Consider the following 26,624-nt stretch of genomic DNA (forward strand, 5'->3'; position numbering starts at 1 on the left):
CCCATGCAATGCAAGAGGTGCCAACGCTTCGGCCACGCACAGCGGAACTGCTGCTATGCACCCAGGAGCGTGGCCTGCGGTGACGCCCACCCATCCTGGTCGTGTGCTACCTCCAAGCAGCAGCTGAAGTGCTGCAGCTGCGGGGGCAACCACACTGCAAATTACAGAGTTTGCAGCAAGAGGAAAGAAGAGAAGGCGGCCGCTGCAAAGCGTGCGAGAGGGGAATGCGGTCGAGAGGATGGCGTCTCCACACGCCTGCCAGCGCCCTCATCGGCGCCAGCTAAGCCTACTCCCGAACAGGAGAACCTGGGACCTAGCGGGAACCACGTGGTCCGTGGTAGCCGCGTCATCAAAGCCAAGGCTACGAAGAAACCCACCCCAACGCCGTCCGGCGCTTTTGGACGGGCGGAGCGGCCGGCTATCCCTTAGTACGGAAATGCTAATCCCGCTTGTCCTGTAGTGCCGAAGGCGAATCCCAACGCACCCGCTTCCAAGAAGACTGGCACCGTCCCACCTAAGGGTCAGTCCCCGCTCCAGGATGTCGGAGATCTGGAGAACCTCCCGACAATAGCCTGCTTCGAGTTAACACGTATTCTTCTCGCCGCGGCCTCTTCCCTTCCACCAGGGCAGGCCCGTCCGCGAGCCGTCCTGAAAACCGTTATATTCCGCAGGGCATAGAACATTACCCTGTGCCGATCTCCGCTCTACAGCAACTGGAGTCAACCGCCATTCACCTGGTGCTGGCAACCAGGAAAGTGAAGCTCGTGGTGGCATAACTCTCACCCACGCGGCCCTGGATTGAGTCGGACTTGACCGATTGCTTGAGCGGGGGTGTCCCGGTCCTATTGGCTGGTGAACTCAAAGCTTAGCACACGGACTGGAATTCTAGACTGAACTCTGCGAGCGGTTCGCTCCTGCGGGATTATGCCATCAGAGAATCCTGTTTTATCTACAGGCCGGACTCCCCGACCACGGCTCCCTACACATACAACGGAACCCCCGATGTCCTTGATATAGTACTCATCAAGGACTGTCTGCCCTGCACCCTGCCCGTCCTCATCGACATCACGTGCCGGTCATCCTTCTAAAACCTAACTAACTGCCCGGACTTCGCGAGAATGGAGTTGGGTTCATTCCGGGCTTGCCTCGAAAGCAGACTCCCGAGGAATCCCATGGTAAAGGACGAGGAGGCAATCGACAAGTGTATCGAGGAGTCGACCGGTGCCGTCCTCGATTCCACAGCGGCGACCGCTCCCAAGTTTCGACCCCGCTTAGACAGGCGACCGCCTCTGTCCGCTAGTATTCAGGATGAAGTACGCCTGAAGAATCGGCTGATGAGGCGCTGGCAGGTCACGAGGAACCCCGCTCTCAGGCCCAGATTAACCGACTCCAGAGTTCTGTGACCTATCGGCTCAACGAGTGGAGGAACCAACAGTGGAGCGACACGCTCTAATCCTTGGAATGCGAGGACCAGTCGCTTTGGAAGATGACTAAGCGGGTTATGCGAGTCCCTACACCGTCGCCCCCCATGATATTGCCGCGAGTACTGGCTCTCTCGAACTCCGAGAAGGTAGAAGCCCTGGCCGACAACCTTGAGGTTTAGTTCCAGCCGGTGGACAACCAGTCGGACTCGGCTGTTATGTCATGGTTAACGAGATTATGGGAGCTTACGCGTATGCCCCCGCAAGTAATCTGAAATAAACCAGTCCCTCGGAGGTCATTCAGGCCATCAAGGGACTCAAGGTTGGCAAGTCTCCGGGCACTATCGGTATACCGAACACGGTCCTCAGACATATTTCACGGCGCGCGATAACCTTTCTCACGAAAGTGTTCAACGCGGTCCTCCGCAGGCAGCACCTATCCTCGACATGGAAACACGTTTGCTTGATATCCATCCTGAAACCTGGGAAGGACCCCACGCTACCTTCTTCCCACGGACCCATTAGTCTTCTTGACAAGGTCGGCAAGTTCTGTGAGAAGTTCCTATTAACAAGGGTCCTACACGAGGTGTACGAACGCAGGCTGCTGCGCGGCAAGTAGTTTGGGTTTCGACCCAGACACAGCACGACGATGCAGCTGGCTCGCCTCGTTGAAAGGGGCAACAGGAACTCTGACAAGAGGCTGTTAACCGGCGCGGTTTTTCTGTATGTGACCAAAGCCTTTAATAGAGTCTGGGTCGAAGGCCTCCTATACAAGCTGACCGTCCTCAACTTCCCGTCTTACCTGGAGAAAACCACCTCATCCTACCTCGCTTGCCGGACATTCCAAATTTCCCAGTCGGCCACGTGCACACGTCGTACCATGCGGGCCGGAGTTGTACAGGGCGGACTCGTCTCCCCTGTGCTCTTCAGTCTGCATGTCAACGACATAACAACACCTTCCCGTCATGTCGAGTTGGCGCATTACGCGGATGACACTGCTCTCGTAGCCACATCCCTTATTCCAATGCTTCCCGTTGGGTATCTGGAGGCCAACCTTGGTGGACTGGACCTGTGATTCTGGACCTGGAAGTTCGCCATCAACGGCTCGAAGAGCACCGCCGTTCTCTTCATTAAGACTGGGAGTCGAATCCTACATCTCGGAACGGTGTACTTTCTCGGACAGCCGATAAAATGGGTCAAAACAGCGCAGTATCTGGGGGTCAAACTCTACGCCCGGATTACCCGGTCGGTGCACGTAAACCAGGTGGGAAAGAAGGCGGCGCAACGGTTGGGTGTGCTAGGCCTGATCCTTAATAGGAGAAGTTGCCTGAGCTTCAGGAACAGTGTGCTGCTCTATAAGCAGCTCATCCATCTCATGATGGATTACGCATTACCGATCTGGAGGTCATCTGCTTTCAGCCACGTTCGGATGCTGCAAGAGTTGCAATCAAAGGGTCTTCGCATAGCTAATAACGAGCCTTTGTACGTTAGTAACAGGCATGTTCATGAGGGTTTGTTGATCCCGCTGTTTGCCGACCATATTAGAGCACTGACTGAGAGATATCAATCGAAATTTCAGGTGTGGGGAACCCCTTAGTCCGGCAAATATTTAGACACTTGTCCGGAACGAGAGCTGACAGACGTCACCCAAGGGCAACCGATGGGAGATTAACTTCTGCCCTAAACTAGTATTAAAATTGATGTGTTCCACGGGCAGCAGTAACGAAAATGTTACGGCTAATGAAGTGACTATCAAAATACGAATCTTCTGAATATGACCTGTGGCCATACGCAGTTGTTCTTACCCCTACCCCTCTACCTTTTCCGTCCACTTCTTAGGACTGTGTTGTCCTGTAACTTCGATGACCATAGATATACAGGATTTTGCACCGCACACTTCTAGAAATCCGGATTCGGCCTGTGTATCTAAATTCCGTTTTGATTCTGTGGCGTTTAGCTCTCTGCTGTTGGTCCGCCTGTGGGGGCGCCCGCTGCAGAAAGTTCTTTATTTATCTTATAAAACTGTGTGCGTCTTACAGTGGAACTCGCTCAGGCGTATATTTTGTTTATCTCTTTTATTATCTCTTGTGTATATTTCTTAGTGTATGATAATATATTAAATTAAATATTTTATGATCTTGTGCCTTTTCCTTATTGGTTGATCCACGCCTATACACATAGTTGACAAATGCATATAGAAGATGTAGTAGAGCGTATTTTATTATGTTCATGCGTGTTTAAATTATGGAAGCCTCTTTTATATGTGAAAGCGTGCTTGGCCCATAACCCAATGGTGGGTTGTTAGGTTACATTTTTACTTGTTTTGAAATCATACATATACTGAAGTTATTGTCCCCATATTATTTTATTATGAACCCTAATTACTTGATAAATGAGGAGGTCGAGTACGTACTGCGTACCTGAGGGATTCAGAGTGATGGAGATTTGCATTTGCTCAGAAAAATATTTCGTTCCGTTATGTCGGTAGCTATGCCTATTAAGTTCGAGAACTTGGGAGAAGTTAACTTGCAAGGACTTTGGTGGACCATCTCATTTAAAGTGTCAGAATTTGCAGGCTTTTTGGTATAACCTATATCTAAATACGGACTCGGGTCAGGCATTTGACTGAACGTTTGTCCCATTTGAAGACTTTGGGTAATCCACCCGATTGTCTTTTCCTGCCTGTTATTGAAGAGCATTTAGCTCATTTAGCAGAGACCGAGCGTAAGATAATGTGTGTGTTTGCTTCTTGACATTCCACTGAAATTTCAGTGCCCCATTTTGTAATTCAGCGAATCGACGATGAGCAACCGAGGCTAGCTATCTATCTTACCACCGTCTCTGTGCCACTACCTGTTGTAAGTACTGCGACTGGTTTGCAGTCCAGCCCAGGTGTTTTATTCCAGCCTTCACTCATGATTTTCCGCTTCCTCCACTAGTGGGTTCTATTTCATCTACCCCCTTCAATTTTCCCGTGCTTACTTAGCTTGCTCATCCACTTAAAATTATTTGTTTATCTTTATCAATGCTTATTTTTTTAAAATTCACGACGTTTCGGAGGCTGGTTCTGCCTCCGTTGTCAGGTGAGAGGTACCTACTCTGTTTGGTCTCTTAGAAAGAGCTAGTTTCTGTCATTGGACTAGCTCTTTCTAAGGGACCCAACAGCGTAGGTACCTCTCACCTATAGACGGAGACAGAACAAGCCTCCGAAACGTCGTGAATTTTAAAATTAGTAATAGAAAAAGTCCTGACAATAAATAACTTTAAATGTAAACTACCGTCGTCAAAGCCCTTTAGAATTGAATTGCTCATCCAATTGAGAGGCTGTTACAGGAATTACCTGTAGTGGAAGGTCTGAAAATCAATGTTTTGTTGGATATTTTGTGAACTGTAATCAAAATTCGTACTTTGTTTCAAATCCGAAACAGGACACTTTTTGAAATTATTTACCCGTAATGCAGCGTTAAATTCCGATTTGACCTTTGGTAAATTTCATGCGAAAGAAATTTTTCTAAAACGGATGTTCGACTCCTTAAGACGGGATCTGTTTGGCCATCTTCAGAGGAAAGACGAATGTTTCTACTCGTATGTTAGTAGTATAAAGGACGCAGCGATTATATAAAAAACTGTCTGTGTTGGAAAAGGAATTTGTGGCAAATATTCAGGAAGGAATGAATTAAACGCAATAATTCCGTCTTGTTTTTCAGGCCATACAGTCTAGAAGCTTTATACCATCCATGTATCCATGATCAAAATATTAGCTTTTCTGATCAATTGAGGCCTAGGGGCGTGACAACTCTTGTTTCCTCTCCGGGAGTCCATTTTGGTGTTAGTAATCAACGTCAAGTCACAAAATCTTCCATTTCATCTGCAACTAATACTCCACCCGTCAAAAAGACGCTTTTTTGTGTGTGTAAAAAGGACAAGACACATTAAGGCCCGTTTCACACTGTCGACCAGTCGCTGAACGACCAAAACCATCAGTGACCAAACGAGGAGACCAGCAGGACGACCAGCGCAGACAGAGGCCTCAGCCTCAGTACTTTGGAAGCAGTCAAGCAGTATGGACGTCGAGGAGATCACTATAATAATAAAAATTCGTCAAACAATTCCACAACCTCTTCCCATTAATTTTTTCAACTCCCTGTTTGCATAATCGGGACTTGCAAGGTCCCAAATGGCTCTTCGTGCCTCTACGGCCGAAATAAATTTTTCGGTATCAAAACTCGTAATACATGTTGACACTTGAGTGACATGAACAAGACAGGAGAACACAAGAAACAATGAATATGTCACCTCTCTGAGCTCTGGTCGCTGACTGAGTCGCCCGCAATGTGAACACGTGATTGCCATCTATGTATCTCGGGGTCGTTGGTATCCCGTGCGTCGCTCACTGCTTGTTGGTCGACAGCGGTCATTGGTCGCGGTCGTCCTCGTGTGCAAGCTCATACTTACCTTTTGTACCTAGTGGTCGTTCAGCGACTGGTCGTCGGCGACCAGTAGACAGTGTGAAACGGACATAAGAAACACTGTCGTAAGAGGCTGATTGACACGCCGGCCTGTGACCCAGACTCCGGAATTTCGTAATGACTAGAGGATCCTAATCGTAGTATAGTGGGCGAGTCTACCTTCCAGACGTCCCGCATCCAGGTTCAAGTGGCTAATCATTTACTTCCGGCTGTATTTGACTTTGGATCGTTTAGGTCTTTGATTTGTTTACAAACCTTTAGTAGAATGCAGGAGGGGGTCACAGCAGGAGCGTTAAATATCGCGATCTCGGTCGAACTCATGTGCTGATGGGTCTTGCGATGCACACCATGCTGAATGGTGTGTACTGGATACGAAAAAGAAATAGAATGCAGGAAGTGATTCCTAATCTGAAAATGTCTAATATCAGGTATATGTGCGCTACTGCCTCTAGGAAACTTACGGAAGTGCTCGGTGAAGCATTTTATCAGTGAAGGTCCGAAGTTACTCGTGGAAATTCCCCTTTCTGGTAATAAAAATATTATTTGTTCCCCTTATTTTCGGGAACGAATTCTTTTATAAATACTGGTCTCGTACTGGATGTTGTGAAACTCAGGTGTCATTTTAATTTCGCGCCGGATGCATACGTCCCGTTTTGTTCAATGTCAAAATCGGATTTTGCGTTGCAGGGGATCACTCAACCGGTGAAGTTCTCCGAAAAGTATTTCAATTTGGGGCAGTTTCGTCCATGCACCGTAGGCTTTTGTCAGGCTTTATTGGTCTGTACTTTGACGTGCTGAGTCAGAAGCTAGGACTGACCCACTTACTAGAATACCATATTCTCCTAACGGATTCCAAACCAGTGAGGTTAAAACAATGCTGTTTAGCCCCTACTAAAATGCAATTTCTGAGAAAACGAATCAAACAACTCTTGGATGTGGAAGTTATTGAACCCTCCTCATCGCGATACACAAGTACTAAGTTTCTTGTCCCGAAACCAGATCAGACTTATAGAGCAGTGGTCGTTCTAGTGCTCTTAATGAGCGCATCGAGATTGAATTTGTGCCAATAGCAGACATCAATTCGGCTTTCAACTAGTTTTCAAAAGCTACGTACTTCACGACATTAGATACAAATCAAGGTTATCTTCAAATTCCACTTTCCAATTCGTCTAAACATCTAACCGCCATTTGTTCAGATTGAAATTTGTAACAATGCCGCCGTGTTACTGGAGCCCAGGTGGAGCACTGGTCCCTGTCCTGGGCCAACAAAATCAAATCCTCTTCAACTCCTATCTCCCATACATCTCGCTTGATATTTTCAGCCCATCTACATCTACGTGGTCTCAGCGGTCTTCTCTCTTCAGGCTTCTCGACCAAAATCCGGTGAACACCTTTGCCTCATTCATGCACGTCACATGCCCCAACATGTAATTTTTCTTGACTTCATCACCCTGAATATAATTGGGGAGACTGCAAAGTTTTAAGCTCATCATTATGCAGTTTTCGCCGTACCCAATCTTCTTTCCTCCTAGGCCCAAATATCGTACTAAACATCTCATTCTCGAACACCCGCAATCTATGTTTCTCCCTGAGAGTTAAAATCAATGTTTCACGTCAGTTTAAAACAACAGGCGAATTACTTTACATGTTTCAAACTTTCGGTTCTTCAGAACCAGACAGGAAGACAAAATATCTTGAACTGAATAGTAACAAGCATTTTCTGAATTTACTCTCTTCCTAATTTCCTCATGAATATCATTTTCATTTGTTATTGTTGTTCCCAAATATTTGAAGTTTGCCACATGTTCAAAGGATTTATTATCCATCCTGAATATCTTTTGCACGCCTGTGTGCTTGCGGATTACCAACTTATATTTATTTATGATTTTAAGCTTTCACGGTGGCTAAGTATAATAAATTCCCCTCGAGCTACCAGGCGTGTATGGTGGCTTAATTAAGAAAACACCGACAACTCCTACAAATACAGTACCCTGTGGCCGATGACTATCATAGTTCTCTAAACGTTTGCGTTTTCTTCAGTAAGGGTACGTACAAGACGGAGCTTAGAAGGTCGCTGTTAAACTAGATTGTTGCCTTGCATGAACAATGAAACAGTATAATTTAAATATGAATGAATCCAGCCGGTTGCTTGCCAGCTTGTGGTCACCGGAAGAATGAAACCTTTCATTCGTTCGGCCGCTTGAAGCGACCAGCTCGGAAGTCACGCATGCGCAAAGCACCACAGTACGATTTGAATTCCATGCGGGTAATGAATTTTGTATGTCAGTTAAGGATTTCGTGCAAAATGTACTTGGAAAAACTGATCGCCTTTGCGACTTGCAGACCACCTATATGGAATCACGCACACTCCAACCACCAGAGTAGATCTGTAATATTAAAACTGTGGAATAAAATCATAGCCGAAATGAATACCAACAGCAAATAAATCATATAACTAAGCTCACAATAATATGCCCATCCTTTGTCAGATTGACGTAAATTATGTGAGTGCCATGAAGCAGCGATGCTCACCAATCGTAGACAATGAAATTTATTCGATTTATTTTGAATATATATATATTGAATATATTGATATAAATTTGAATATATTGTTACAGAAGATACTGTACAAAAGAAGTGGAAATATTTAAGGGATTATTTCCGTGTGGAACATGTCGAAATTCCACAGTCACAGTTGCTTCCAACAATGTACGGCCAACATGACCATATTATATTATTTTTCGTCCACCATCAAACGATAGAGTGTGGAATGAGAGGATAATACTGAATTGGAAGGGATGTGGAAGGAAGCCTTCGTGGCATAATGTAGGGTTCTCTGCCGGAATTTGCCCGGAGTGACCGTGGAAAACAACGAAAAATTTCAGTCAGGACATCCGGTCTCCGGACCGTGATTTCAACCCGGTACCTCCCGAATACGAAGCAGGAGTGCTAACCACTGGAGCACGATGTCCGGGACAAAACATTCACATCAAATTGAGAACGGATAAACAAAGCGACCCATCGTCCCTTGCTGGATTCACAAAATTTCCGCGTACGAAACGCATCGCAGGAAGAGCTAAACAGAGCCTCGTCCTAAATCTGGCGTGCGCTTGCGCTATCAAAATTTTGTCGCAGTCGAATGCCTTGAGTATTCAAAACTACGGGCTATTGGCAGGAGCCTTTTTCTTCGATTTCTTTCTGGGGTTTGAATCCAGAGATAAATGGTGCAGTGATTTTGCCTGGAGGTCTCAGCGACTTAAGGGGGGAACCCTTCGACTAAAGGCCTCAATAATTAAATCATACCTTGGCATTTGCCTTACAACTGAGGAAAATCACGGAAAACCTCAGTCAGGTTAGTCGAATGGCCGGACCACTCGTTGTGCCGACTTTACAGGAACAAATTCAGCTGGCATGCTTAATGTCAACCCCCTTCTCTCGGTTGCTCACGGGTGTCCTCAGTCAGCCATTGGCCGAAATATGTGCCTCCCGAGTTGCCGAATAATGGGTTTTCAGCCGCATTAGAAAACTTTGAGATAAATTGTAGTTTTAAGGATCTGGTAACCGGAATTCCGTTTGGAACGCTGGAATGGCGTTTCCTGGCAAGGGAAGTTGTCTTGCGCTTGTGTGGGACTCCGTCCATAGTTCTTTTATTTAGTTTCCCACCGATCCCAACACTTATTTTGAAATTGACAGAGCAATTCAATAAAAACAATTTTCACAAATTCCAAGTTGATTGATATGCTAACCTCCCCACCAGCAACAGTAGCACCTGCTTTGAAAAGTCAAGGCCTTCCGCCATGACAAAATTCCGGTTGACATGAGCCAATTGTCGTCACAGCTTCAAGGGGCTATTTACCGTTTCCAGCAATGCGTTTCAAACGCATGATCGGTGTTGCCTAGCAACAGACGTTGTCTTAGGCATGCGCTACGTACACCAACTTTTGTGTTGTTTTCAATTTGATTCATGTTGATCCACTTAGACACTAACATAAAGCAAAATTGGAATCTCTGGACTTACAAGTGCTATATTAAAAATTCAACAGGTTGATATATGTGCATCGTGGTGTTCTCATTAGGCTCAAGTAAAAATAATTTTGTCAATAAAGAGCAATAATATTCATTCAGTGAAAAAACTAACTATATAGTTAAGTGCATTTTTTCATACATGCATTATGGTTCTCCTTTTTCTGAAAACTGAAGTTCAGTGACATAATCACATATTCCGTAACACTCTAGTAACAGAAGTTAATTTTTTTCCAAAAGAAACTCAATGTGTGAATATGACCACATGACATAATATATAGATTCAGTTATTATCACTATGTGGAACATTTTTAGCATCATAAATACTAAATTTAATACCGTCTGAAGAATTTGTGTACAACTATGCCGTCTCTAATATGCTCGCATAGCAGAATTATACCTACTGCAGACTGCAATAAAATTATGTACAGAGATGTTATTAGACGATACGATAATGTTGCTTCATATTGTGATGATTATAATTGTTTAATTTTAACCGTCTAATCACAATAAAATATTTATTAAATATTAAAATATTATTACAATTAACATTTAATATTTAAAATATTTAAAATATATTAAAATATATGAAAATGATGCTCTTTCTATCGAAATGTTCGATTTACAATTAGAGCATCATTTTTTTCACGACATGTTTCGGTTTTCAATAAACCATCTTCAGGTGTATAATCGATATAAATTCAAATGTAATATTCTAATTGCAATCCTTCGTCAGATGTCTATTAAATATCAGTTATCCTCTTCTAGATCAATTGTACTTTGTTATCACATTCAATGTTGTTTCGTAAATGTATGTCGCGTATAGCGTGATCTTGCGTGGGTGAAATGTTTGTAGTGGTTTTCTTATAATCGGTCTGTAAATTAAATAATAATATCATAAAGACTAAATAAATATTAGAGATAGAAAACAAAATAATATATTGAGATGTTATTGTAAGTGAACTACACAGGTAATAAGTCTTCTTAAACTTTCCTTGACTGTGCCTTAAACATTGCATTATAAAAGTTAATGCGCATTATTGTCTTGCGAAACTCTGTGCAACTGTGGAGAGGTCTTCCTTCATTGTGTATATCCTGATTCCTCAGGCTCAATTGTAGCAAACATTATCACAGTGAAGGCCATCAATATCATAGTCAAACACTTTCTTGTCATATTCATTTATTTTCTCACTCAGTCCTTGTATAATGTTGTCTGTTAACTTCCACTTATGGTTACAGAAGTAAGATAAGACACTGAAGAACTTAATGATCTTTTTATAGATCTTCACTAACCTGAGAAAAAAGAATTATATTAAAGATGCTGACTTCTGAGTTTTTGGTCCATGAAGTGTGGTAGAACTTTACGGACGTTTCAGAGATCCTTGCTGCATCCATCATCAGGGCGATGAAGCCTCGTTACCCTGATGATGAAGGTATAACTTCTGAGATATGACTCCATTTAATTCCGTGTGTGGTTATAGGTTTTTCATAGAAATTGTGGTGTTCGTATACTTTGATTTCAATAAGAGCTTACATAATTCTTGAGTTTTAAGCTATCCGAGGGACGCCAATGTTGATTTCTGTAATTACTTGTTTATTTTATAAAATGAAGGAAACCGCTTTTCGGTCACCATGTAATGTCATCTTTGTAAACACTGCCTCTCCAGCTTCCCCTCTTCTCTCTCATTTCCTTCTTTCTTTCTCCCCCCATATACCCTTAAAAGAATTTCAGGTTGCAGCTCCATACCTCGGGGCATTTGGCATTCTGCTCCCTGAGAGGTCGGCTCCATCTTATTCGACCCAAATTTCTGTGTGCATTTTATCAGTGGTTTTGAAATTATTGCTGAGCTGGTAAGTAACTCTGCCCGTTCCAAGATACTTGGAGATATTGTCACTCTGAAGGCTGTCCCGTGGTCTGATTGACTAAGCCTTCGAGGATGTGGCGGATTGGCAGCAGCCTTGATTTGATTACCTGTACTGAACAGGTTCACTTCGGCATTTTTTATATTTTTTGCATCAATTTTTTTGTATTCGTAATCAAGAACAAGTTGTATAGGCTCATTTTGTTTGCTACACATTGCTACAGAGGTCTAGATGGACCTACTGCCTCGGAGGCTTCATTATATGCTATTTTAGTTATTAAGGAATTCATTATATCAATGTTATTTGGAAAATATTTGATTTTTTAATTTTTGAAAATACTTTTGAAAAAGCTAATATGGACGATTTTTCCTAGTGTGTGTGCACATGTTTTCCTTATTTGGACGTTAATACCCGCAGGTTAGTTCTATAATGACACTTTATTAGTTATTTTAATAATTAGTGCAAATATGCATGGAATGTTCATTATGAACTGTTAACGGCGGACTAAACGAAAAATAAATTTCAATCTGTTATTTCGTTATATTATCTCTTTATTAGAATGGAAAATAGGAACACTCAAGAGAGACATCAAACAGTCGTGACATTTGTCGGTCGATAATCGACTCAGTAATCTCTCGACTATTATTATTTAGTGTTTTGTCTTACGACGGGTCCATTGATCTGCCAAAAAAGAGCTCTCCAGTTGTCCCTATTCTCGGCTTCTCGTTTTAATTTCTGGAACGTCATCTTCTTTCCTTGTTTAAGATCGTCGGTTAGCTGTATCAATCTTGTTCCTAGTCCTCTCTTTCCTTCAACCTGGCCTTCGGTGATAACACTCAGTAATCCATTCCTTCTCATAATATGTACCAGCCAGTTAGCTTTCCTTCGTGTAATCGCCTGCAGAATGTTTCTTTGCTCGAAGACTCTCCTCAATACTTCTTCGTTGGTCACTCGATCCGTCCACCTGATCTTCTCTATTCTTCTCCAACACTACATTTCAAAACTCTCCAGGTATTTCTGTTTCTTCTTCCTGAGTGTCCAAGTCTGCTCCATACAGCGCGACACTCCATACGTAACACTTCACTAGCTTCTTCTTCATCTCCAAGCCCAACTTGCTAGTGAGAAGTATCCTCATCTTGACGAAAGCTGCCTTAGCCATGGCTATCCTTGCTTTTATTTCCTTGGTGCATAGGGCGTCCGTCGTGATTATGCTGCCCAAGTACTTGAAATGCTCCACATTCTCCAGCTGTTGGTTTTCTACTACAACGTTCAATGGTTCTCCTCTCAGTGCTATCCTCATTACCTTTGATTTTTCAATGTTGATTTCCATTCCATACTCTCTACCTGTTTCCACTAACTTCTCCATCATGTTCTGTAATTCCTCCTCTTCCTTCGCCAATACTACTAAGTCGTCTGCATTCTTTACAGTCGTTATCACTCTTCCTCTAATTTTGAAGTCTCCTGTTCCCTCCAGAGCTTCCTTGGTAAGCCATTCCCCGTATAGGTTAAAAAGAATTGGTGATAAGCAGCATACCTGTCTTACACTTCTACCTTTCTCAACGCTGTTGGTGTCACCTGAGTCCCGTCTCACTTTGACTTTTTGCTGCATGTACAGGTTTTCGATTAGTCTTCTATCTCTCCAATCAATTCCAATTCTCTGTAGGATCCTCATTAATTTCTTCCGTTTTACTCGATCGAAAGCCTTTTTCCAGTCGATGAAGCAGGTACATACTTCTTCCTTGACATCGAGAACTCTCTCTGAGATTATTCTCATAACTCCGATGCCATCTCCGGTTCCTCTTCCTCTCCTGAATCCAAATTGGTCGTCTCCCATCACTTCCTCTATTTTCTTTTCTAGTCTTTTAGTCCCTTCTCGAAGGTATCACCACCTTGTCGAAGGCAATCTGCCGGGTGAGGAGGCTTGCGTGCTCAAATGACCCTTAGGGCTATGCCGGCCTGAGCTTCGGCTCATGGTAGGGTCACCCAAGCCGGACAGGTCTAAGGAGATGCGCTAGACTAAGAGTGATACCCTGGTCCTCCAGGTTGGGGGTTGGGTGTAGGGCTAACAACCTTTCACCTTTAAAAAAAAATATGTGTTACGAAAAAATCAACCAAGCCTCGGATCAGGACGGACTCTTTGGCACGACCACGGCAATTGAAAAAGGACATGAGATTTGGTACCTGGAACATTAGGAGCCTCTATAGGGCTGGGGCACTGAAATCAGTGTGTAGGGAATTAGGGAATTATAAGTTAGACTTAGTGGCAGTGCAGGAAGTGCGATGGGAGGGGGAGGGCACGATCCCAGTGGACAATTTTACATTTTTCTATGGAAAGGGGAATGACAATCATCAGCTAGGGACGGGTTTTTTTGTTCATAGCAGAATTAGGGCAGCAGTTAAGAGAGTAGAATTTGTTAGTGACAGGTTGTCTTACGTAATTTTGGAAGGACGTTGGTGCGACATCATTGTCCTTAATGTTCATGCCCCAACTGAAGACAAAAGCGATGATATCAAGGATAGCTTTTATGAAGAATTGGAATCAGTATTTGATACATTTGGCAAGTATCACATGAAAATTCTGCTAGGAGATTTCAATGCAAAAATTGGGAGGGAGGATGTCTTCAAACCCACAATAGGCAGCGAGAGTCTCCATGCACTTAGTAATGATAATGGCGTCAGAGCAGTGACCTTCGCTACGTCAAAAGATTTAATTGTAAAAAGTACAAAATTTCCACACCGTGATGTTCATAAATACACTTGGACTTCCCCAGAAGGCAGAACACACAATCAAATAGATCATGTTTTAGTAGATAAGAGAAGGCAGACAAATGTAATTGATGTGAGATCATTCAGAGGAGCAGATTGCGACACTGATCATTATCTGGTGGTAGCAAAAGTGAGGGAGCGGCTTTCAGTAAGTAGACGAACTAAACAAAATTTTGACACAGAAAGATTTGATTTGAAAAAATTAAGTGAGGGAGAGGCAAAGGAACAATATCAAGTTGAAATTTCGAATAGGTTTCAAATTTTAGAGACAAATGAGGATAATGAAAGTGTGGACATCAACAGGGAGTGGGAAAATGTCAGAAACTGCATCAAAATTTCAGCAAAAGAGAAACTAGGATACTACAGGAGAAAGCAAAATAAACCGTGGTTTGATGAAGAATGTTCAAAATTAATAGATCGAAGGAAGCAAACAAAATTTCAATGGTTGCAGAACCCAAACAAAACAAATGCGGATAATCTATGTAACGTGAGACGTGAGGCTAGTAGAACCTTTAGGACTAAGAAAAGGGAATACCTGAAGGGCAAAATTGCTGAACTTGAGACAAATAATAAGGAAAAAAACATCAGAGACCTGTACAGAGGCATTAATAACTTTAAGAAAGGATATCAACCCCAGACTAATTTGGTAAAGGATGATAGTGGCAATTTGCTTGCAGATCCAATAAAAATTGTGAATAGGTGGAAAAATTTCTTTAGCGAGCTCTTAAATGTTCATAATACTGGTGATATTAGACAGATTAAAATGCATACAGCTGAACTGTTGGTGCCAGAACCTAGCTTAGATGAAGTGGAACTAGCCATTGGGAAGTTGAAAAGTTATAAATCTCCAGGAATTGATCAGATTCCGGCCGAATTAATTAAAGCAGGTGGCAAAGGGTTGCATATGAGGATCCATAAGCTTATTCAGTTAATTTGGGATAAGGAAGAGATGCCACATCAATGGAAGGAATCCATAATTATTCCTATTTATAAGAAGGGGGACAAGACTGAGTGTGGTAATTACCGAGGAATATCGCTGCTATCAACCTCATACAAAATTCTATCCAACATTCTTTTGGCAAGATTAACCCCATATGCGAATGAAATTATTGGGGATCATCAGTGTGGGTTCAGACGAAACAGATCAACGATTGATCAGATCTTTTGCATTCGTCAGATACTAGAGAAAAAATGGGAGTTCGGTGGGACTGTACATCAGTTATTTATAGATTTCAAAAAAGCCTATGACTCTGTGAAGAGAGAAGTGCTATATAATATTCTTATTGAATTTGGTATACCAAAGAAGCTAGTGGGTCTAATAAAAATGTGCTTAAATGAAACCTGCAGCAAAATTCGAGTAGGTAAATATGTATCTGAGACATTCCTCATCAAGAACGGTCTAAAACAAGGAGATGCTTTGTCTCCCTTGCTCTTTAACTTTGCGCTAGAATACGCCATCAGGAAGGTCCAAGGTAGGCAGGAGGGTTTGCAATTGAACGGGACACATCAGCTATTGGCATATGCTGATGATGTTAATTTATTGGGGGACGATATAAATACAATAAAGAGGAACGCAGAAGTTTTACTAGAGGCTGGTAGACAAGTGGGGCTGGAAGTAAATTCAGAAAAAACTAAGTACATGTTAGTATCTCGTCATCAAAAGACAGGCGGGCAAAATTATCTTAGGGTAGCTAATAAATCCTTTGAAAGGGTTACAAAGTTCAAATATTTGGGAACAACAATAACAAATCAAAATGATACTTGTGAGGAAGTTAGGAGGAGACTAAATTCCGGAAATGCTTGCTACTTCTCAGTCCAAAATATTTTGTCTTCCCGTCTGATTTCTAAGAACCTGAAAATTAAAGTATACAAAACAATAATCTTGCCTGTTGTTTTGTATGGGTGCGAAACATGGTCTCTCACTCAGAGGGAGGAACACAGATTGCAGGTGTTTGAGAATCGGGTGTTGAGGAGGATATTTGGGCCTAAGAGGGAAGACGATGGGGCGTGGAGAAAACTGCACAATGACGAGCTTAAAAATCTGTACTGCTCCCCCAGTATTGTGAGGGTGATTAAGTCGAGAAGAGTGAGATGGGCGGGACATGTAGCGCGCATGGATGGGACAAGAGGTGTGCACCGGGTACTGGTTGGGAAACCTGAAGGGAAGAGACCGCTGGGGAGACCTAGACGTAGATGGGAGGATAATCTCAGGCGGGATCTATCCGAGATAGGAGTTGAAGGAAACTGGATTTTGTTGGCCCAGGACAGGGTCCGGTGGAGGGCTTTGGTTAATTCGGTGATGAACCTTCGGGTTCGGTAAGCCATCTAGTTAGTTAGTTAGTTAGTTAGTCTTTTAGTCAGTATTCTAGTTATTATCTTCGCCTAATGTGAGATTAGACTGATGGTCCTGTAATAGCCGCACTTCTTGGAATTCTTTTTCTTCTGTAATGGAATCATTGTTACTTCCAGAAAGTCCTTGGGCCAATCACCGGAGGTGTATATCTTGTTAGCGAGTCTAGTAAGAACCTTCACTCCTTTCTCTCCAAGTTCTTTCAATAAGTCCGATGGGATTTCATCATCTCCCATAGCTTTTCTTCTTCTCATATCCTTTATATCCCTCTCTACCTCGCTCTTCAGTATCTCTGGACCTTTGTTGTCCTTCTCTACTTCTTCATCTGGCTCCAATTCCATCTCATTCTGTCGAATGGCCTTGTCATAGAGCTCTTCAATATAATTTTCCCACACAGCTTTAACTTCATTCTGATCATTGACTATCTTTCCTGATGAGTCTTCTATTTCCTGTGTTCGAATTCCTTTGTTCTCTTTCCATCCTAGTTCTTTCGCCTTTGCATACATCAAATCGTATCTTCCAATTCTCTTTAGTGTCATTATCTCATCACATACTTCGTTGATGTAATCTTCTCTCGCCTTGTCTGTTTCTCTTCTCAGTTCGTTGTTCAGTCTTCGATATTTCTGTCTTCCCTCTTCACTGTTGATATTCTTCCATCTCCTCCTCTCATCCATCTTATCGAGCATAGCCTGTGTAATCCATGCCTTCCTTGGTATCCTCTTCATCCTACCAACCTTTTCTTCTAATGCCACTGTTAGTTACTTCTTGACATTCGTCCATTCCTCTTCAACGCTTTCGCCTTCACTTTCACTTAATTTTCCTTCCAATTCTGCTCTTACTTCGTCTCGCGCGCTCTTCAGGTTCTCCAGGTCCCTTCTATTCTTCCTCACCCACCTTCTCCTGATTTTCTTCATTCTGGTGCTGACGTTTGCAACTAACATATTATAATCTGAGTCGATATCTGCTGATGGAACTGTTGTCACATTCTTTACGCTATTTCTAAATCGTTGCTTCACTAAGATATAGTCTATGTGGTATCTGCTCCTGTCTCCTGGGTTTTTCCACGTATACAATCTCCTATGATGCTTCTTGAACCAGGTGTTGGTGATTACCAGTCCATTTCTTCGGCAGAAGTAAACCATCATGTCCCCTCTCCTATTCCTTATTCCCAGTCCATGAGGGCCGACAATGTTGTTTTCTGCTCCTTTCCTCACGACACTGTTCCAGTCTCCCATTATTATGGTTTGCACTTTCCCTCTTCCTTCTATCCTGATGATTTCTTCTATCTACAAATCAAAAATATTAATTGCACTCTGGAGAACTGTGGAAGATTGTGAGCACTCGAAATGGTCCAGAGATTTTCATATGATAAGATTTGATGTGTAGGTATTCAAGCTTTATCCTTGAACAGATGAAGGAATACGACACAGAAGATTTTACTTACTGGATCGTTGGAGAAGTCGTCAAGACGCGATTCGGCGCCCTTACCTTTCATGCTTCGGACCAGCAGGTAGACGCTGCTGAGGTTTGGGCAGGACCGAAGCAATTTCTCCACCAGTAATTTGCCCATGAAGGCAGTTCCATCCTCGATCAGAAGACTGGAACCCCGATAGAACTCTTGGATCATGGTACCTCGCTCTCCGATAGTTTCCATATCTGACACTGCAACATATGCTAGGCCAACTTTGCACGATTTTCTTTACATCCAATGCTTCAAATTAATTAAAACATGGATTTGAGGTTTCTTGAGTGGTGAGAACGTGTCTCTTGAGTTGTAACGCCTTGCACTTTGTACGAGATAACCAAATATACGGAGGAAGGTATTATCTCCCTCTAAGGAGATTTCAATTATATCCTACACATGGAGATGACAAGATTCTCCAATATTGACAAATTACGACAGTATACGAAAGGTACAGTTCTAAACCAATATAAACTCGAAACACTTCGACGGGTTAAACGTTACGAAGATCATAGGCAAAGCTGATTTGAAGGGAAGTATGAGAGCTGCATATGTGCCACTCTGTGGTTGAAGGTGATTCCACGATAGAGTTTCTCGCCATCGAGTAAGCTCTCAATGATTCTCCAGAGCATTAAAACTGCCGACATTTTTGGTTGCCCTTTAATCCAGTTCTAGATCCACGTGAATTATTCTTGTGGGATTTATTACAAGAGAAATCTTTCCTACAAAAACGAGGTAATTTCAAGAATGAGATTCCTTTGACTGTTCAGATCATCAGGTATTAAACAAAGACACGCAATCACAAAACTGAACCTCGTCTCTACAAGTTCTTCAGCAGAATGTTGGACTCACTGAACACATGCCCAACCGAAGTCTTTTTTGATGTCATGCTGCGTTAGGATCTGTAAAATTTGTAACATTTTGTGACGAATTACTTTTCGAATTTGTTATGTGTCAAATTGTTATGCTCCACTTTTTATATACCTATTCGTCTATTGTTACAATTGCAACTCTCAGCATTGCACGCTTCAGTCTCTACTATGACGTCTTGCCGAACATTGTGGTCAAGAGTTATTTAGGATGCCCCGGGTTCACATCTCGGTCCGTAGACCGGCTATTTTCACTGGTGATTTTTGTGACTGTCCCCAGTTAATCTATGCAAATGCCGGAATAATTTGGACCACGACCGTTTCCTTTCAAATTATTTCGAATTCATTACTCACTATCATCCTCTCATAGAAAGCTACATAATCTCAGCTACTGAAAAAGCGTTGTTAAATAAACTAAGATAACTAATTAAATAAAATACGTAGACATACTTAGACCCCGGATTTCACACGCCTCTGGTGGCATAAACAGCTGCTGCTGGCGCAATCAAAGGAACTGCTCGAGCGACCTTGCTTTATGAACCTGTTCCTCGTCTCGTTTTCACACTAAAAGTCGATTGCCGTGAACCTGCGTTGACTCAATGTTTCCTCATTAAGTTTCTACTGTTTCTTATCTGCTCTTCTTATTTTTCTTTCCCTACGAAAATCACATATCAAGAGACCAAATAAAAATTCCATCATGACATCTCCGTAATTCATGAGCTTTCTTGAGCAATTGATGCTTTTCGCTGAACAAGTAATTCCCCACCCTTATAAGGTACCTTCACGTAGGTAGCCTACCCATAACATTATGCCTGGCAATTCCAATTTAGGCTTACATATGCCCAACCGCCTCCTATAAGAAAAGAATTCCTTAAAATAGATGTTTTCAGTCGCAGAAATTTCCTGCGATCGAAAGTGTTGTTATTAATCTAAATTTGTTGTATTCGGTACGTCCTTGTCAGGAAGCGCATTATTAAATGATTTACGACTGCAACAAAAATTTCAGTGCAAAGTAATGTTCGAGAATGAACACACTTTCTGCTCGTGAATAAACTATGTTCGAAACTGCACAGCTTTTGAGCAAATGTTTTTGAATAGCGGCTTAGCAAAAAAGAGTTACCTTGACTCTTGAACGTCATAAAAGTGACTGGGAGGGTAGAAGAGCGTATGCAATTGTAGTTGCAAAGCTCGGAGGCAAAAGACCGCTCGGAAGACGAAGGCGTAAAGGCAAGGCTTTCTAAGCCACTACAAAATCTTAAATCGCTTACTTGCTCAGCAATTTTAGAGTCATAAGATATATTTTCGTTGGCGCTTTGTTTCCAGTCACTTGTACATTCTATTCTTTCTTCAATGTAAGCAAGTAATTTGACAACCACAAAAAAGTGGCGTAATTATTGGATACCGTGACTTTCTGAGACTTGGAGAGTTATGGCTACCAACTGAATGAGAAAAAGTATTTTAAAATGATAATGTTGGAAGAAAACAGCCAGACATCTATCGTTCGTTTACTAAATGGAGATATTCGTGTTAAGTGTTACGGGGAATACGCTTCGTGTGAGGCTGATTATGGATGTAAGAGCGCTCTCCGATGTCAGGAGTGAAGCTAAACTCGAATCTAATCAGAATGGAGAACTGAAAGTTTTCAAGGTGAAGAAACCAACCTGAATGTGGCGCTACAACCCAGAAGACATGTTATTTAATCCTCTTGTTATTATTTGATTTACGCCTTTTCGTTTATATATGCTTTCCAGTTCTTAAGATTGCTGAACTCTTTAAAATAACGGGGAATAAACCAAGCAAGAGATGTTTGCTAGTGCAATGTTAAGAATGCCTGATGAGGAGGTGTGCAGTGTGAAAAAGCGACGAAGAATTGTGAAAATTACAGCTAGAGACATCAAGAGTTGTGGAAGGAGACGTTCTCGACATATGAGGGGAAACTGCCAACGTATGTAATAAGCAGCGCGGATGAAAGACAGGGGGTGTCCTATTTTTTGGGGGGTTGGAATTTCCCAAAGGAACAACGGCATATAAAGTGATGAAAAGAAACGAGACATGGGTCACAGGAATACAGTGTACTGCCATACAAGCCCAGTATTCAGAAGGCCGCGAGTTAGATTTCATCAGTGGCTACTCTAATCAAAATAAGAAAGTAATGAAAGAAAACAATTTTACTGTAGACGGAAAATTAGCAGTCTCCCAGAAGACTGTTTATTTAAGGTAATAAAAATGTCTAACGTAATTTTCTTATGAAAGTTTGCTTAACTCGAACTAATGTTGATAACAAGCAAATCGGAATACATCGGATTCACACCACATATTTTAACGACTGAGAAATTTATGCAGTAGATTGAAATACTTACGAACGAATTGTTATGAGCCTCCTTGGATAGAAATGTTGGTAGTCTAGTTTAATGACTTTATACTAAATTCTTGGAAAGTACATAAGGACTTCAGACAGAAATCAAACTATTTTGGAATTTTAATACAGTAAAGCCTGCTGACCAGGTCAGTCGGAAACCTCAATGATAGTCAAATTAGATTATAAAAATAGGGAACAAAGAATTGAAGATGAAGAAGAAGAAGAAGAGAAAGAATCGTCAGTTGTTTCCATTTTGAACACTAAAATTCCTTGTAATTGCCTTCTACAACTACGAGGAACACACAGAAGAAACTGCCCTTTGTAATTCTATTCTTAAGCTTAAAATTCAGTAAAGGGCTAATCACCGTACGGACAGAGCACTTAAAAGTTCCTCGAAGTTTTTACAAAGTATTTAAATCTGGTATAACTATGAAATTACATTCAAATATATGGTAATTCCGGGAGAGATGCCGCACTTTTTGCAACATTTGTTTTAATTCAATCCGGAAAAGATCAAAACGGCTGAAAATTCAGGGATATTATATTTAAGATCTCTATTATACTAATCCATAAACAAGAAATCTAAAGCAAATTAATTCTCAGAGATACAGGGCGATAAAGAGAAGTTGTCTTTGCGTCGCCTCTCCCGGAACTTCATTCAAAGTAATGAATTAATGTGAACATTAAAATGGAAAAAAATATTGGAATACCAATAAAAATTGAAAAGATAATGAATATTCAAATGAATTTTTAATTACCAAGCTCCCCCAGCATTGTGAGGGTGATTAAGTCGAGAAGAGTGAGATGGGCGGGACATGTAGCGCGCATGGATGGGACAAGAGTTGTGCACCGGGTACTGGTTGGGAAACCTGAAGGGAAGAGACCGCTGGGGAGACCTAGACGTAGATGGGAGGATAATCTCATGTGGGATCTATGGGAGATAGGAGTTGAAGGAAACTGGATTTTGTTGGCCCAGGACAGGGTCCGGTGGAGGGCTTTGGTTAATTCGGTGAAGAACCTTCGGGTTCGGTAAGCCATCTAGTTAGTTAGTTAGTTAGTTAGTAAATACATTCAAAAAAGAGTGTTCCAGAATTTGCTTGGAGTCTAAGTGTAAACCAGTGAATTTGGAGTCTAAGTGTTAGTCAATGATATTTGTACGGAGAGCAGAACTCATGCAGCCAGTTTCTGCAACAGTTTTCCCAGCGCTCACAACACTTGTTATTGTTACAATTTTCAGGGGTCTCTTGACTAGAACATTATTTATTGATTTATTCTTTTTAAAGTTTTCCGAACTTGTAGACCTGAAATACTCGGACTATTGGCCTTTGTCTTTTTCCTCTGCTCTTTGACTTCATTTCCTCTTTGCTTCTTAGGCCATTCCTCTATGTTGGCTGTTTCAGTGAGGACAGAAGCCAGTGGGCTTCTTGCACTTGAGTTCTTTTTCAGTATTTTCAACAATGGACTAATCTTAATCAATAATCTAAGATAATGCAATAGAGCTGGCATTTTTGAGTACTCTTTAATGTATATGCATGATTTTTTTTAAATTAGAAGTGGTACTGCGGTATTTCTCCCTTAATTTCCTGCGGCAACTCTCCTTATCTTCAGGGAGAGACGCCGCGTCCTCCTGCTTACCTTACCCAATGATCAACATGGCGGCCACATCGTGTAAAATCAAGACCAATAACGCTGGAAACCTCTAACGTATTGTGATTTCATAGTTACTTAGAATGGAACTAATAATATGAACAATAGAAACAATTTTGAGCATAAAATTAACAAATTCACTGCATAAAATCTGTTATAACTCTTGCAAAACAGCACTGATTTTCAATGCGTCCACCCACAACATTTATCTTGGCTCACTGAAGAAGGACATATACTGACATCGGCCAAGGATCACTGGAAAACACCGAACTAAAGAATGCGATGACTCTCCTGCCGCTGCATCTCTTCCGGATTTACCCTACTCTTCCAGCTCATAACACTGAAATATGAGCACGATATATTTCAGTTTACTGTCTTTAAGAGAGTAAGTAACAAGGCGACTAGTGAGTATGAAAAAACACAGAATGTAAGAAAAAACAACAGTGGCCGTGGAGAAATTATTGAATAACTTCTTTTCCAAAGCAACAACAAAAAGTGACAATTCAGTGCCCTCATTCAGCGACAAAAAAATTGAATATGAGCAAGATTATTTCGGACTTCGTCGTTTGTTCTCAGCTGACGGCCAAAGTACGTGGTTCAGCTACAAGTGCAGAAATTTCTTTAATACGTAGTGGCAAGTGGTAAGTGTGATTCACGGGCTATACAAAGTACACGTTGTGTTACACATGACAGAATTCTCGGTCATTTTATGTATTAACTGAACAATTTAAGCAAAGAATACAACGATAAGAAAATTTAAGCGTTGCTTTGTATAGTACCTACCTATTCCACCAAGTAACTACTTTTGCGGCCAGTTAAAAAAAAGAGGTATAAAGAATTTTAAATTCACTTTATTTTTTTTATAAAAGGTGGGTACATATGTATGGAAATGTTTCTTCTCAAGAATAATCGATATTGGAATTTCATTTCTTCATCAATTAATTCCAACCTATTTGAAACATAAAGAAAGCGTGTGCTTCTACAGGGCACACAACGTAACATAATAAATTGATATTATTGCTTCTATGGAGAGCGATAATACAGTCGAATCGTGAAAAGTTTTTAGCTCATTGCGATAAATACTACTAATTTTGGGGAGGGGATAAGATAACACGGAAACGGCACGGACAAGCACTAACACCCCAAAAGCAATTCGAACAAAACTGGAGGGAAATGACGTTGATCACCTCAAATTGCTTCCGTACAAAAATCGTGGATTAATGCTGAAGCCAGAAAATATGTGATAAGGAGTGAGCTAGAAACAAAGACGTTTCTGTGTACGTGAAATTTCAGATTCAGATCCTTATCCTGATTGAAGTTTTCCGTTGTATGGAATTTCCGAAGACTATGCCTCTCCGAAGAAATGTCGCTTAAGAAATGTTACGAAGTTCTGAATTCGTGTCTTACTTCCGTTCATTACTTCAGAGATGCACTTGTCAGTGCATAGAGGAACTATGGTACATGAGTTCTACCAGGGGGAAAATGTTCTGATCACGGGTGGAACTGGCTTCGTGGACAAAGTTCTGGTGCAGAAATTGCCCCGGTCATGCCCACATCTCAGCAGCATCTATCTGATTGTCCGAAGGAAGAAAGGCAAAGACGTGGGAGTCAGGATGCAGGAAATATTTGATTAGGAACGAATTGTTCAACGCTTTTAGTACCAACAAAAACACAAGTTGCTTCAGAAGGACTGGCGCCAATTCACAGGTGTGTTCTGTGCATAGAAGCAAGGTAATTTGCTTTCATCAAACGAGTTGGTTCGTAACACTTTTGAGTGTAGCTAACTTTCCCTCTTACACGTAGAGGATATTTTCTGTAGATGGTGATTCATGTATCCACCGCGTTCAGTTACTGTCACCGCCCATCCATCGACTCACAGTTCTACGAAATTTAACCGTTCGTTTCCACGGACTGGTAGATCACAGCGTCTTCTATGTTGTGGCTGGTCACACACTGCAGTCCATCCCGGACTGTGCGCAATTGGTGGGATATGTTGGGTCTTCGGGATTTCTCAGGGAAATTTGCTAGTCGGTAGGCAACGACTCAACTCAGTTGTGTCCACGGCCAGTTCGTAGCAAATCAATCAACTACTTTATTAATTTCACAATCCTCTTACAAATCACTGCCACCTCCGCTCGTACGTCCACCTCTCCCAAGCTCACAACTTGTTGTGTTGCAGCAGTCGGCAAATCTCCTTTTACACCTTAAACATGCTTACGGTTTGACAATCAAAATTTCAGACAAAAACAATAACTCCCACTTGGCGCGGGTCCTAGTTCAAGCCGACAATAACACAATGAGTGGATAATAACAAGCCTTATCACCCGGCACATAAAAGTTGGATTCATTACAAGTACAGAGTTAACATAAACCAATAAAGGGATTAATGAGCGGTTACAGACACCACCATCACTGGAGAGGAGATTGTTCAATTAGTCGAAAGCCTCGACAATAATACTTTGATCACCGTTATTCCCACATTCCGTGCAGAGTTCTTTTGACGTAAATACGTCTATACGGAAGGGTCATTAGGCAAAAAAGTTAAAGGAAAACGTGTAAAGTCGTGTATCGATTGCGCGCGGCTTCCACAGTTCTCGCGAGATCACCATGAATACTGCACGTGCAGCGGCTGCCTTTATGTTGATGTTCAACATTATCGAAAAAAATAAGAAACCGAAACGAAAAGTGCGTTGGCGAATGAAGGAATTGTATCGTCAGCAAATGCAATATGGAAATAGACTTATGCGAGATATGACATTTAAATTAGTGGAAGATACAGTTAAAAATTTTACTCGAATGTCATTATCGGATTTCGAACACATAACCTCATTGATCGAGCCAAGAGTGAAAAAAATGGACACCCAATTTCGAGAAGCGATTACTGTGAGGGAGAGGTTGGTTATTACCTTGAGATTCTTAGCTACTGGAGACTCCTATAGAAGCTTGCAATACCTTTTCCGAGTGTCCAAACAAAGTATATCAAGAATAGTGACCGAGGTTTGCGATGCTATCGTCGAGGCCCTGAAAGCTGTATGAGAGCTAGACACTTTTCATTCTCCATTTTGCCGCGAAATAACACCGGAAGGGCACAAGACCGTCGCAACTGAAAGAGCACAGCACACTGAAATTCTTTTGTCGCGGGACAACGAACCGCTCCGATTTGGCTCGTGTCGCTCTTAGGCAGAGCATAGGGCGTCGACAAAGCAGCGCCAACAAGTTCTATTACGAGCCAGAACTTTCAGATCCTTCCAGGTCTTTCCTCCTTCTTTTCCTCCTCTTCAATGGTTCTTCTCCAGGTTGATTTTTGTCTTCCCCTCTTCCTCCGTCCCTGGGGATTCCAAGAGAGTGCTTGCATTACGACAGCGTTTTGGTCCTTCCGCAGGGTACGTCCAATC

At 41.9% G+C, this 26,624-nt stretch overlaps 1 pseudogene; it reads right to left on the reverse strand.

Annotated features, from left to right (window-relative positions):
• Positions 1-514: 514 nt before the first annotated feature.
• LOC147874204 (uncharacterized) lies at positions 515-18,546 on the reverse strand (annotated as a pseudogene).
• Between the last annotated feature and the right edge of the window lie 8,078 nt (positions 18,547-26,624).

This window comes from Zootermopsis nevadensis, unplaced genomic scaffold (genome assembly GCF_977971745.1).
Source record: "Zootermopsis nevadensis isolate Lab colony 2312 unplaced genomic scaffold, Znev_1.0 Znev_ptg000010l, whole genome shotgun sequence".
Taxonomy (NCBI): Eukaryota; Metazoa; Arthropoda; class Insecta; order Blattodea; family Termopsidae; genus Zootermopsis; species Zootermopsis nevadensis.